The 14,976-nt window shown below is 48.7% G+C and overlaps 1 long non-coding RNA gene across 1 annotated transcript in view; it reads right to left on the bottom strand.

Annotated features, from left to right (window-relative positions):
* The window catches only part of LOC125612306, a 47,123-nt gene that overhangs the window by 22,439 nt on the left and 9,708 nt on the right, over positions 1 to 14,976 (bottom strand). The window contains exons 2-3 of the long non-coding RNA XR_007342614.1: positions 9,323 to 9,738; positions 8,889 to 9,054 (exon numbers count right to left, since the gene is read on the bottom strand). This is a non-coding gene — a long non-coding RNA (uncharacterized LOC125612306). The remainder of the gene's footprint in view (positions 1 to 8,888; positions 9,055 to 9,322; positions 9,739 to 14,976) is intronic.

Here is a 14,976-nt window from a genome sequence, read left to right as displayed (position 1 = left end):
CTGGGATCCCAGGTAGGTACCAGCATGCTGGGCACTAGGTTCCATCTGGATCAGAACCAGGCAACCCCCTTCCCCCATAGTGAGGGAATCCTCTGCCCATCACTGGCCTAAAAATAATGGGGGCTGTAAGGGTACTGCAAGGGTACTTCCTTTAGGACTTGATCCCCCAACAGCTGGGAATGCTCTGGGAGCTACCCTTGACTGAGGAGAGCTACTTAATCCATGTGCCTTTCTGGGGTCTGCCTCCACGGAGGTAGGTGTCTGAACTCAGGTGGGAAGGGCCACCCTGGTACTGGGCAGGTGATGCCCTCTTTGAGACTACACTACTCAGTGCCTTCCAGTTGGCCTCGCCTCCATACCTGCCCGGCAGATCCCCTGCCTCATCTCCAGTTTTCTATGGCTGCCACAACCAAGTTCCACCAACTGGGCTGCTTATAACAAAGAAACTAGTGTCTCACAGTTTTGAAGGCCCCAAGTCCAAAATCCCTGCAAGGGCCCTAGGGGGGCTCCATCCTGACTTGCTCAGCTTCCAGCGGCTCTAGGTTATCCCTGGATTGTGGCCACATCTCCCTAGTCCTGCCTCTGCTGTCACATGGTCTCCTCTGTGTGTGTCTGTTTCTCTTCCTCGCCTCTTACTGGGACTCGTCATGGGGTTAGGGCCCACCCTAATCCAGGACGAAAGCCTCTCCAGAGCCTTCCCTCAATTTCATCTGCACAGACCCTATTCCAAGTAAGGCCCAGGTTACATGTTCTGGGTGGCCATTCCCTCTGCAGCAGTCCAGGCTTCTGTGTCTACAGCAACCGCAGGAGCAACCCTGAGCTCGAGGGACAGGATTTTGGTTACATTTTCTCTAGGCCTGCAGGGGTCCCTCAGAAGGGGTGACAACATGAGCAGCCCCATCTGCCACAGCCACGGACTGCCCTCTAATGATGGTGCTGAGAGCAACATGGAATGTGCAGGGGGCGGGGCGGACACTCCACTAGCACCCGCAGAACTGTAGCCACAGGGAGGGTGTCCCGCCTCTCACTTCCACTCCAGGGCAGGTTGCTACGGGACATTAACATGGCCAGCAAGAGAGAAAGGAAGCCCCACAGCTTAGATGCCTTTTGAAATTCTCACTGAGGATAAAGAATAACTGTTTTCCACAAGGGAAACTGCCAGGATTGAAACTCAAAATGCTTCTCTGGGGACCAAGCCAGATGTGGGGACAGTCCCAGAAATGTGGGGCCCCGAGGTATCAACTGGGAGTATGTGTTAGCCAGGGATCTCCAGAGACACAGAGCACATACAGATAGGGGTGCTCCCCAACCTGCATGGGGTCTTGTCCCTGTAAAGCCATGCTCAGTTGACACGTAAGAGTCCCGAGCTTCATGGCTGAGCAGCACAGCACGCTGTGGGTCAGTGCGCAGCACACGGAGGGTCATTTCACCTTGTAGTCGCTGGGCTGGCAGAGCTATGGCTCACTGTACAGCATCTTGAGAGAGGGTCCACTCAGAAAGTGCTGACTCAGGAAAAGATCAAAATTTCAAGCATGGTTTCCAATGAACGCATATCGCTTTCGTGCCCTGGTAAAACTGAAAGATTGTATTTTAAACCATTGTAAGTCAGGGGCCGTCTGTATATAGAAAGACGGCTTGGCTCACATAATCAGAGAGTCCAAGAAGTCCTGCTACCACCACCTGCAAGCTGGAGCTCCAGGAAAGCCAGTCTACAGCTCCTGCCCCAAACGGAAGGGCCGAGAACTGAAGGCCAATGGTATATGTCCCAGTCTGAGTCCAAAGGCCCAAGAACAGGGAGAAGAATGTCCCAGCTCAGGAGAGAAAGACCCTGCCTTTCCTCTGCCTAGTTGCTCTTCCCACTGCATTGGGAAGGTTCCTCTGCTTCCTGCAGTCCACAACTCAGATGCTCATCTTGCCTGGACACACCCTCAAAGACACACCCAGAAATCATGCGTAAACAGCTACCTGGACACCTTTAGCTCAGGAAAGTCGACACATAAGGTGAACCATCAGGCTGCCCCCAGAAACGCCAGGCCCCTCCACTGCTAAACTTGACCACTGCCCACAAGGTGGGGAATATACTATTTAAAGAAATTATTGGGGGGGGGCTGGGGTTGTGACTCAGAAGAAAAGCGCTCGCCTAGCATGTGTGAGGCACCGAGTTCGATTCCCAGCACCATATTAAAAAATTAAAGGTATTGTGTCCACCTACAACTAAAGAATAAATATTTTTTTAAAAAAAGAAATTATTGGGGGGCTGGGGATGTGGCTCAAGTGGTAGTGTGCTAGCCTGGCATGCGCGCAGCGCTGGTTTCGATCCTCAGCACCACATACAAATAAAATAAAGATGTTGTGTCCACAGAAAACTAAAAAAAAAAATTAATATTAAAAAAAAGAAATTATTGGGTGCAACCCTTATCATGTTCATTTTTAAAATCCAGATTTTGAGATCTTAAAGTGGGTCCTCATTTGGGCCAGTACTTGTATTCTGTCCATTCTGCTCTGCTTTTGGGAGGAACCACCAGCGGCCTCTTGCCCCAACCCTCTGGATATGAGGGGCAGACACACAGGATATGGGGGGCTGGGGAGGACACACAGGGACAATGGCCCCTGGAGGTGCAATATTGGAATCTCAAAAGTGAGAGGAGAGGAACATACTTAAGAGGACTAGGCAGCCTGAGGGGCATGTACCAGCGGGTGGCTCCCCAGGAAACCTCCGAGGAGGTGACAGCTTTGCTTGCACTCTCTTTCTCTCTCTATTTACCTCCTTCCCACTTTCCGTCCTGGGATGTTCACAGGTATCAGGGGCCCTGGAAGAACCATGGAGTGAGGCTGAGTCCCCCCTGGACCTGCCTGCGTCTCCTGTCTCCAGAGTGGGGCCCCTGTTGCCGCCTCCTCCCAGGTTGCCATGAGACCCTGAGGCAACGACGGGGGATGGGCTGCAATGCTACGAAGAAGCCCTGGACTCAGGACTGGGAGGCACATCTGCAGGCCTTGCCACCCAGGTGGCCCTGGGCCAGCGGGGCTCGGGACCTTGACTTCCTCAAGGTGAATATGACAAGCATCGGGCAGCAAAGGGACACTCACAGGCCCACGTGCCTGGCTCAGCTTTCCCTCCCAGAAGGCTGGCTACCTGGGGGCGCATAAGGACGCCATGGGAGTGGGCACATGGCAGTTTTAGAGTGTCCTGAGTGGATGGCCATAGGGTGGGCTGCAGGGTGCCCAGGAAGGTCCAGGGATCCCAGTGGTGTGTGCTGACCTTCAGCTCACTATTTACAGTCTTTATTTACTTTGAGGCATGAGGAAGTTTAATGACTTGGTGGAGGCCTGCCATAGCTAATGCCATGAGTCTTGTCTAAATAAATAATAAAATCATGCTTGGTCCACATGACTCATGACACTTAGAAGCTCTTAAAGTGCAGCGTGCAGCCAGGTGTGGCGGCGCACCCCTGTAATCCCAGCCACGCCAGAGGCTGAGGCAGGAGGATGGCAAATTTGAGGCCAGATTGGGCAATTAGTGAGACTCTGTCTCAAAAAAATAAAAAGGGTTGGGGGTGTGGCTCAGTGGTAAAGTGCCTCCGGGCTCAACCCCAGTAGCAAAAAATTAAATAAATAATACAGTCCGTAGAGTTGTGTGCCGCTATGTCCACACGCAGATGTGCGGCCTGCCTGACGGTTGTAACTGAGGTAAATACCAAGTGCTTAGTGCCAAATGGCAGACAGGAAGGGGCTGCTGGCTCTGCAGGGCTTTCTCCATTAGCACTCCAAAGACAAGCTGGCAGGCTGCTGTGGGGCCAGGAGAGGGTGGAACTGCTTCCTGCTGTCTTGCTTGAGTTTTGCACACAGGCTGGTGGGAGTTAGATGTACTGGGTCTGGACTTCTCCATCACACACCCTTCTGCTTCTCTCCACCATGCTTCGCTCCCGCATGGCTGACCGTGAACTTTGATGGGTGCTTCCATTCCCTTTACTATCCTTTTTTTTTTTTTTTTGGTTCCAGGGATTGAACCCAAAGGGCACTTAACCACTGAGCCACATCCAGCCTTTTCATATCCATTTATAAACAGGGTCTTGCTGAGTTGCTTAGGGCCTCACTAAGTTGCCGAGGCTTTGGATTCTCCATCCTCCTGCCTCATCCTCCCGAGCTGCTGGGATCACAGGCGTGGCCACCACGACCGGCTCCCTTTGCTACTCTTGCCCTCCTAGAGTCCACGTGCGCATGAGGAGAGAAAGGCTCCCCCACAGGGAGAGCCACAGCAGGCCTCACCTCTGTGCATAACAGACACTCCCTGGTGGGTAGAGAGGGTTCCTGGAAGGTCTATGACTTCAGTGTGGTCACCCATGTGGGCCCCTGCTCTCTCAATCCATGAAGGTTCTTGTCATACCCTGTTACAGTTGGGACCCCCAAGGCCACCAGAGTTCCATATGTCAGAGGCTTGGTTCCCAGGGTGGTGCTCCTGGGAGGTGGAGGAGGCTCCAAGAAGTGGGGCCCAATGGGAGGTCTTATGTCATTGGGGGTACCCTGGGAGAGATAGTGGGACCCCAGCCCCTTCCGTTTTGCTTCCTGCCATAAGGTGAGTGGTCTGGCTGCACACATGCTCCCACCATCCTGTACTGCCTGACCACAGGCCCAAAAGCAACAAGCGCAATGGATCGTGAACTGAAGTCTCCAAACTGTGGGTCAAAATAAACCTCTTCTCTTCATAAATAGATCATCTTAGGTATTTGTTATGGTGACAGAAAGCTAATGCATGCATGTGTACCACCCCCACCAAGAGCCCTGACCTTTCTCTCCCCAACCCCAGGCCCTCTTAGGAGTCTGACTTATAAAACATGAACTGAAAGCTGGTGGAGAGCCAGAGCCCATGCTGACAAGATGCAGCATCCCTCCCTGGCAGAGTGGCCCAGCCCCATAAAAACGCTCCTTTGATCAGCACCCTGATACTGAGTGTGCAAAAATGGGGCCACAGATGAAGATGGTGAAGATGGCCTCAGACAGTGGACAGCCACCAAGCGCCTTCTATGCACCACAGACTGAGTCAGGAACTTTCCTGGTTTGTCGTCACAACAGCCCTGGGCAGGAGATGCCATTATTATCATCCCCACTCTACAACGGGTCACCCACAGCTCAGAGGCCACCCAAGGATGGGCAGTTTGCAGAAAGACGCTGAGATCGGGCCAACCTGGCAATCAGAGCATTTACCCCACCCGGCAGAACCGCTCCGGAAGGTGGGTCCCCAGCATGAGGAATCTGCCCTTAATGACAGAGCTGGGAGTGGGTGAACAAGTCCTATCACATACCAGTGCCGCAGTCCCCTCTGGCTGGCTCTGAAGATGCCACCAGCACCTACTGGTGGTGGACTGATGGCAGGGAGAGGAGGAGCAGGGAAGCCTCCTGTCCCAGGACCCCTGCCTTGCTGTGCCTAGCACTCAGAGGTCCACCCAGTGGGTGGCCCCTCCAGGCCTTGCGCCACCCTGGACTCACGCAGCATATAGTTAGGTGGCATCTGGACCTGTGCTTGGGTTCTCAGCACAAGCTCCCCTCACTGTGCAATCTCTGTTTCTCCATGGGGAGAACCAAATTTGGGTCTAGATTTGAGCGCAGGACAGGCCTGGATTTGGCCATTTGGAGGTGTGTGTGGAGCTAGTGGATCTGGCCCCACCCAAAGTAGTTGCAGAGGCTGAGGGACCTGTGAGAAATAACTCAACCCAGGACAGAAGGGAGCAGGCCCAGGAAGCTGACCCTGTAATGATGGGCTTTGGCAAATGCCCCAGCCCCTAGGAGAATTGCATGGTATACCTGGAAAGCCAGAGGGGGGTGGCAGTAGATGTGCCATAAATAGAAACTAACAGGGCTGCTTTACCCTATAAAATAGAGCAGAGCCACCACCATAATCATGAGAGTAGCCACCTTGCTCAAAAAGGGTAGATGAGGCTGGCGGAGGAGTGGGTGGGCAGTTACTTTGAGTATGCATGGACAGCCTTTGGCAACATCTTGGAGGCTGTGGCGAGGCTGGTACTGGCCATGCTATGACCATCTCCCTCCTGCAGAGGTGGCATGGTCCATAAGGTCCACAGTCTCTGGAGTCCATAAGGTCCTCCTGGGCTCTCATTCCATTCCTGCCACTTCCAAGTACCGTGACACAGGGCAAATTAACCAAAGACTCCTAACCTGGGCATGAATGATGTGGCCCACTGTGGTTTAACATACATCCCCAGATTCTTAGCTAGTCTTCACTTTAAGAGGTGGAGCCTAGCTCCCCTCCCCTGAGTGTGGGCTGGAATCAGGGATTCACTGCCAATGAACAGAGGAAAGCCAGAGTGATGTTGCAGGCATCACGAAGTTGCTGTGACTCTCTGCCTGCTCCCTCTCTTGCTCTTGGGTTCCTCACTTTTGGGGGAAGCCAGCTGCTGTGCTATGAAGAGAGGCCTGCTGTTGAAGAACTGAAGCCTCCAGCCAACAGTCACCATCTTGGAAGATGGCTGTCCCAGTCGAGCCTTCAGAGGACAGCCGACCCAGTCAACCTCCTGACTGCAATCTTCTGACAGACCCTCAGCCAGGACCACCCAGCTAAGCTGCTAGTGGAAATCACAGGATGATTAATGGTCATTGTTTTAAGCTAATACATTATGGGAGTAACCTGTCACACCGCAGTAAACAATGAATACGCCCATCTCAAGGTAGGTGTCAGAATCTATTGGACTAATCTGTGCGAATGGTCAGAAGTCTGGAAGATACTTGGTCTGATAAGCTCCTTTTTTACCCTGAGGTCTTAGAAGCCTTTCCTCCTGGTGGGGAGGTGGGGTGTTAGGTTTGGACTGTGGGTTATGCCCACCGGGGGCCAGTCCTGCAGCTGGGTTCCTGGGTTCCTCCCGGCTTTGCCCACCAGAGACCATGTCATGCTGGGGGAGGCCCACTCTCTATTTTCAACAAAGGGTCAAAGAAATTAGTTATCACTCAGTTTAATCCACATCCTGTGGCAATATCTGTGTAACCTCTCTGCTCACACTCACCTTCCACACAGCAGCTCATGGAGACGTCCAGAATGCAACCAGTTCATAGCACTTCTTGATTAAAATCCTCAATGGCTTCCCTTTATCCTTAGGAAAAAAATCCCTGCTCCCAGTGCTATGAGACCCATGTACTGTCCCTCCCCAATACAGTCCTTTACCATGCGCTTCTCATGCCAGACCACACATGAGGTCCATGACTACAACTTGCCAACCGTAGTCCCCTGCATGGGACATGCTTCTGCTAGACCTTCCCTCCTCAGGCTCCAGCCTGGGTCTTCTGGGCCATGTTATCTTACTTGACCCTTGTTATCATCAGCTAGGACATCTGGTCTGCATGCTCACTGCCTGAAGCCACACGAGCACGGAGTGTCCTTTGGAGGACAGCTCTGCGCGCTTCCTCCAGGGACCGGAAGGGTGCCAGGTATGCCGCAGGCACTCACTGAATGTTTAGGGCTAAGAGTTCTTTGGCTGCCACTCAAATTTTCTTGTGAAAGTGCTGGAGGCTGCTTTCTTCATGAGGAACCTTTTGGAAAGTCCTCCTGTAAAGAAATTGAGTCACCTTCCGCCTTGCTTACAGTGAGGCACACCTGCATCCCAGTCACCCTCATCTATGAAGAGTCCTCTAGGGATTTGGGACACTGGAGCCTTTGGGGAGCTCAGGTGTGGTCCCAGGAACTGCATCAACTGCAGCTCTCGGTGGGTTTTCATGTGAATTCTGTCCCTCTGCAGAGGGTGAGGGTCCAAGGACCTCACAACCATGTGATGCAAATCTCTCTTCCAGGATGCCTGTGGATCTGGGGTCAATCTCTGGAGTGCAGGGCATTAAGGGCCAGCTGGGGTGGTAGGGGACACCCTGGAAGAGGCTGTGATCCAGGGAAGAGGGAGGGCTTGATCCTCAAGTGGGACTCTTGCATAGGGGAAGGCACAGGAAGGACTAACCAGCGGGTGCTTGGGGAGGGGCAGAATGGCAGGGAGACAGCTAGGTCTTTGCAGCAAGAATATGTTCAGCCTTTTTTTTTTTTTAATTGAACTCAGAGATGCTCTACCACTAAGCCACACCTCACAGCCCTTTTTATTTTGAGGCAGGAGCTCACAAATTTTCTGAGGTTGGCTTCAAACTTGCAATCCTCCCTCCTCAATCTCCTGAGTGGCTGGGATGACAGGTGTGTACCACCACACCCAACTGTGTTTAGCTTTTAATGCCTGCTCAGGCCAGGCCGGCGTCATTCAGCTGGCTGGCAGGAGGCACGCCCACCCTGCTTCCTTCACTTATCTTTCTCGGTGTCTGGCCACTGGGCCTGGGTTCCCTTGGGGCTTTGGAACCTATAGTGTTTCTCTCTAAAAGCCCCCAACCCTGAAACACCTCCCTGTCCTTCAGAAGTCAGCCCATCTGGCCCTTCTTTGGGGTGGCTTTCCCCAACTCTTAGATTGGCCCAGGTCCCCTGGTCCCCACTGAACACTCCCGCTTCCCAGGGCCTGGTGTGTAGTTCCAGAGAGGAGAGAGTGTCCCACCACCGGAGTCCACAGGTTCTAGAAAGGGTGATTTCTGCTCACAACTGCGCACTGACATCTCATCCAACAGTCACCGGAAGGATGAACAAATGGACAAGTCAACAAAAGCCTCTGGCCCCGTGGACCCGTGACCTGCTCCTCAGCGAGCCCCTCTTGCAGTCTAGAAATATGTGGCTTCTGTGAGGGTGCTCAGAGACCTGTGAGGACCTCAGGGAGCCCGTGGGCCAGCTTCACGGGACAGAAGTTCTGCAGAGGAACGGGAGCAGCAAGGACGCCAGCCCCAGCCTGGACACCTGGCCAGTGCAGCAAGAAGTGCTCTGACCACACCTGGTGGCCGATGAGACCTTTCAACACAGACCTCACCTGTTCAGCACCCGTCTTGCAGCACTTGGATGAGATCTGGACCTTTGGAAGGGAGCTGGCACCGCCATTAACCACACAGACAACCCGCTACGTGGTCCGACACTCCATCTGTTTGACTCTCCAGTCAGGGTATTCTTTCCCACTAGAAGAATTTCATCTTCCCTGACTGGAAAAGAGCCCAAACAAAGTAGCAAAGGACTTCATTAAAGAGTGGAGGCTAAATTAAAAAGTGGCTGCATTCAACCTTTCCAAACTAAGGGTGGTGGCTGAGCAGGAGATGAAGGCTCCTCCCTCAGTTCTTCAATTGCTGAAATGGGGAAGGCTTTGGTCAAATAGTTCCTAGGACAGACTCTCTTGCAGCTGAAAGCAGCTCTCCCAGCCTGGGCTGCTTTGGGCGGACGCCCACACTCCCGTGTTCACCTCCCCTGACTCACCTGGCTGTGGTGGGGCCCCTGCCATGCTCTCTCCTGGGCAGAGCTGTAGTCTTGGCTCTCCAGGTCACAGGCTGCCAGTCGTCACACAGGAATCAACTTGCTGGCAGTGTCCCCTGCAGCAGGTCTAGGGGAGCAGCAGCCAGCACCCAGGACTAGCAAAGCCCTGGGAGGGAGACAGTCAGCAGAACAGCGGAGCTGCCCGGTGGGCCAGGCTGTGCTGTGGCAGGGAGCTCACACCGCAGACTCGGAGGGACTCAGCTGGTCTTTGCTAATCCGGAGAGGTCTCTTACCTCGCCACCAGTGGGATTTTAAAAAGCTGTATATAAACTGGGCAAGAGGCACGTGTCTAATGAGAGGAGATGAGATGAGTGACTTTAAGTGTTGAACAATCTGCAGTCTGCCCCTTGATGGAAAACCTGGAATGGAAGGAGAGTCTATTAAGTCAAAATAAAGCACTTGCGAGGACGCCAGCCCTTAGCTGACAAAGGCTAAGGAACGTCCTTTTCTCTGCCGCCTGAGTTCTGTGGGGTCGCTGCCACCCTGGTGGGTGAGGGCAACTCAGGCAGGGTGATAGCAGGAGCCGGGGTAACATCACCACAGGTGTGTGACCAGCACAGCAGGCCTGGACCTGGTGGTGTCGCTCACCCACAAGGAATGCAAGGAAAATGCACAGGAGGTGCGGCTTTACACCCACCAGGATGGCCATGAAAGAAACACAGAAATAGGAAGTGTGGACCAGGACGGAAGAGCTGTATGCACCTCTGGTGAGAATGTAAAATGATGCCATTGTGGAAAAGTCTGGAAGTTCCTCAAAAGGTGAAACATGGTGACTTCGTGACCCAGCAATTCTACTCCTAAATGTACATGGGAGAGAAATGAAAACCTGCATGCACATCCAAACTTACACACCAATGCTCATAGCATTCCTAAAAGCCCCAAATGAAAGCAACCCAAATGTCCGTAAATGGATGGTGAATGGATAAAACAAGATGTAGTCCATCTACACAATGGAATACTACATAACCCTAAAATACAGAGGAAGTATTGGTTCATGCTACAACACGGATGGACCTTGAACACATGGGCTTAGTGAGAGAAGCCAACAAAGGATTGCATGTCATAGACGCCATTGACGTGAAATGTCCAGAACAGGCAAATCTGTTTGGAAAGAAAGTAGCTCATGGGTTGTTTATGGTTGGGGTTGGAGAGAGGGAGGATTAGGAAGTGACAAAGGGTGTGGTGTTTCGTTTGGGGGCAATAAAAATATCTGAAATGGATTGTTGATGGTTGGACAACTCTGCAACTATACAAAAAGCCACTGAATTGTACTTTTTTTTTTTTTTTTTGCAGTATTAGGCATTGAGCTCAGGGCCTCATGAAGGATGTGCCATCATGCCTGTGAACTGTACACTTTTTAATGGTGAATTGTATGGTATGTGAATTATTTTTTTTCTTTCTTTCTTTTTGGTGGGGTTCTGGAGATTGAACCCAGGGCTTTGTGAATGCAGGGCAAGTGCTTTGCTGCTGAGCTACATCCCAGTCCTGGTATGTGAATTATATCTCAATAAAGCTATGTAAAGAAAAAGGGAACCAGGTATAATGGCCCACACCTGTAATCCCAGCGACTTGGGAGGCTGAGGCAGGAGGATCTCAAGTTTGAGGCCAGCTTCAACAATTTAGCAAGACCCTGTCTCAGAATAAAAAATAAAAAAGACTGAGGGTGTAGCTCAACGATGCAGTGCCCTTGGTTCACTCTTCAATACAAAAAAAGGCAGGGGTTGATGGGTCGGGGAGACTCTTCTCAGCCTGTGTGGCGGCATCTCCAATAATCCTTCTAGCCATCTATGAAATGATTGCCCTTGAACAGTAAGGCTAAAAATAAAGGAATTTCTTATTATGACAAGTGCATTTAGATAAGGAGTACAAATTCTACCCCGAGACAACCATTGAAAGAGAGAAACAAAACAAAATCCTGAACATTCAGAACTAAAAAGAATCAACTCACAGCAAATGACTACAGCAAGCTACAGTAATATAAGAGACTGTTTAAAAAGAAACTGAATCAATAGTTAATAACCTTTCAAAACAAAGTGCCAAGCCAAATGAGTTGATTGGTGAATTCTACCAAACATTTAAGGAAGAAATTACAACCAATTCTTTTTTGTTTTTAGTTGTCATTGGACACAATATCTTTATTTTTATGTGGTGCTGAGGATCGAACCCAGTGCCTCACATGTACAAGGCAGGCGCTCTACCACTGAGCTACAGCCCCAGCCCTACAACCAATTTTTTATAATCTCTTTCATAAGATAGAAGCAGAGGGAATATTTCCCAACTCATTCAATGAGGCCTGCAATACCCCAAATCTAAAACTAGACAAAGACATTACCAAAAAAAAAAAACCATAGACCAATATCTCTTAAGACCATAGATTCAAAATCCTCAACAGACTATTAGCAAATCAAATTTAAAAAATGTATAAACAGAATTACACACTACAAAGTGGAATTTATTCCAGATATATACATCTGGTTTAACATTTGAAAATCAATTAGTGTACTTTAGCACATTGATGGGCTAAAAAAATTATATGACTATAAACTGGTCAAAAAGTACTTGATAAATTCAACACCTACTCATGATAACAATTCTCAGCAAACTAGGAATAGAGGAGAACTTCCTCAGCTAGATAAAGAACATCTGAAAATAAAAACAAAACCCTCTACAGCTAACATTGTACTTAATGGTAAGAATCTAGAAGCTTTCTCACTAAGATCAGAAACAAAGCAAGAATATCTCTTCTTCCATATTGGAATTCTTAGCTAATATAATAAGACAAGAAAAGAAAGTAAAAAAGTATACAAATGATAAAGGAAGAAATAAAACTGTCTGTCTTTTCTTGCTAATAGCAAAGACCACCTATACAGAAAATCCAAAAGAATCAACAACAACAACAAACCTCCTGAGACTAATAAGTGATTATAACAAGGTTACGGGGATACAAGGTTAATATACAAAAGCTAATTGCTGTCTTACATGCCAACAATGAGCAAATGAAATTTGAATTAAAAATACCATACCATTTATATTATCATATCCCTAAATGAAACACTTAGGTGTTAATCTAACAAAGTATGTACAAGGTCTTTATGAGAAACAAAACTTGCATTTAAAAAAGATCTAGGCTAATGGAGAGAGGTTCTGTGTTTGCAGATAGGAAGACTCAATATAGTCAAGATGTCAATTCTTCTCGATGTGATCTAGAGATTCAATATAATCCAAATCAAAATCCAAAGCAAGCCCTTTTGTGGATATTGGCAAACTGAATCTATATGCAGAGGAATTTATATGAAGAAGAAAAAGACCCAGAACAGTAATACTTTATTAAAGGAAAGAACAAAGTTGGGATAGCATCAAATTAAAAAAGCTTCTGCACACAAAAGGGAGCAAATGTGAAGAAAGAGTCTACATAATGGGAAAAAAATCTTTGCTAGATATTCTTCTGATAGAGAATTAGTGCCCAGAATATATAAAGAACTAAAAAAATTGAAATTCAGTTTGAAATTGACCAGATTATGTTATATACATGTACAAATATGTCACCCTGTATCCCCCTGTTACATATAATCATAAAGCTCCAATTTAAAAATTAATTTTAAAAATAAAAATATTGATCATGGACCTAAGTATAAAACACGAAACTATAAAACTCCAAGAAGATACCATACAAAAAAAATCTGGATGACATTGGACATGGCAATGACTCAGGATATAACCACCAGGGCACAATCCAGGAAGGATATAGCTGATCACCTGAATTTCATTAGAATGAACAACGTCTTCTCTGTCAAAGACATTGTTAGGAGAGTGAAAAGACAAGCCCCAGACTGGGAGAAGATATTCAAAAGACATACCCGATAAAGGAAGTATTTATCCAAAATACACAAAGAGCTCAACAATAGGAAAATGAGAAACTGGATTTAAAATGGGCAAAAATCCTGAACAGACACTTCATCCAAGAAAATACACAGGTGGCAAATAAGCATTTGAAAAGATGCATCACATCATACACCATTAGAATAATATAAATTAAATCAAGAAAACACTGCGTACCCGTTAGAGTGACCAAAACCTGGAACACTGACAGCACCAAATGCTGGTGAGGACATGGAGCGATGGGGATTCTCGAATGGGACAGGCACTTGGGAAGATAGGGTGGCAGTTTCTTACAAAACTGAACATGCTCTTTCTGGGTGATCCACCTGTCCTGCTCCTTAGGGTTTATCCAGATGAGTTGAAAACTTATGTCCACAGAAGAGCATGCATATGGGTATTTCTAGCAGCTTTATTCCTAATTGTCCACACATGCCGTCCCAGGGATGAGTGGGTAAATAAACTATGGTCTATCCAGTGCTAAAAATAGGTGCCTTATCAAGCCAAGAAAAGACATGGGGAGGGGCTGGGGATGTGGCTCAAGCAGAAGCGCACTCGCCTGGCATGCGTGCGGCCCGGGTTCGATCCTCAGCACCACATACAGACAAAGATGTTGTGTCTGCCGAAAACTAAAAAATAAATATTAAAAAATTCTCTCTCTCTCTCTCTCTCTCTCTCTCTCTTAAAAAAAAAAAAAAAAGACATGGGGAAACTTTAAATGCATGTTACTAAGTGAAAGGACCAATCTGAAAAGGTTCCAATCTGACTGTGGACACTCCAGAAAAGGCAAAACCAGGGAGATATGGAGACACTAAAAAGATGACAGGTTGCCAGGGCATGAGGAGAAGGAAAGGCAAACAGCTAAAGCCCAGAAGATGTTTAGGGCAGTGAGACTACTCTGTATGATTCTATAATGGTGGACACGTGTTATTGTACATTTGTCCAAACTCATACAGCTACAGACCAAGAGTGACCCCTGGACTGCGAATGCTAGTGATGCGCCAATGTAGGTTCATCAGTTATAACAAATGCACCGCTCTGGTGCAGGATGTTGAAGTGGGAGAGGTTGTATGTTAGTAGGGGCTGGGGACATGTGAGAATTCTTTGCACTTTCTGTTCAATTTTGCTGTGAAACTAATACAATCAACAGCAAAATAAACTGTTAGGTTGTGGCTTCTGAGGCCCCATACAGTGGAACGCTTCTCCCAAGGAGCCCTCTTGGGTCCCCTGTGGCCTCGTACCATGGCACACTGTACATCCTACTCTGACTTGAGGATAAGCTGAGTTCAAGGATGTCTTCTCCAGGAGGCTGTTTGCTTCAGGATCAAGATCTCTTGTCTATTTATGTTGAATATTTTATGTCTCTGAACTGGTATCTTACACAATATTTATTGTAAAAAACTTCTATTTCTAATAATGGTGATCTAGACAGTTTGTACCAAGCTGCCCGCCAAAAACCAAGTAGAAAGTCTGAACAAAATATAACAACCAGCAAGGAGTTAGCAAGACTGGAAGGATCAGTGGGCTGACGTCCAAGCAGAGATCTAGAAAGGTAAGCCCGTGGTGCCGCGGCTTTGTCTGGAGGTTGTTTGCTGGTCTGAAGAGACAGCCAAGAAGCCGAGCTGCACGTTTTACAACTTAGGGAGCCATTGGGGAGAAGCCAGGAGCTGGGGCCTGCCAACAGTCCAAGGCTCCGGGAAACCATTCCTGGGATGAGGCTC

Source organism: Marmota marmota, unplaced genomic scaffold, assembly GCF_001458135.2.
Source record: "Marmota marmota marmota unplaced genomic scaffold, marMar, whole genome shotgun sequence".
Taxonomy (NCBI): domain Eukaryota; kingdom Metazoa; phylum Chordata; class Mammalia; order Rodentia; family Sciuridae; genus Marmota; species Marmota marmota.
Note: the sequence above shows the minus strand (reverse complement) of the source record. Positions and strands in the feature narration are given on the sequence as shown.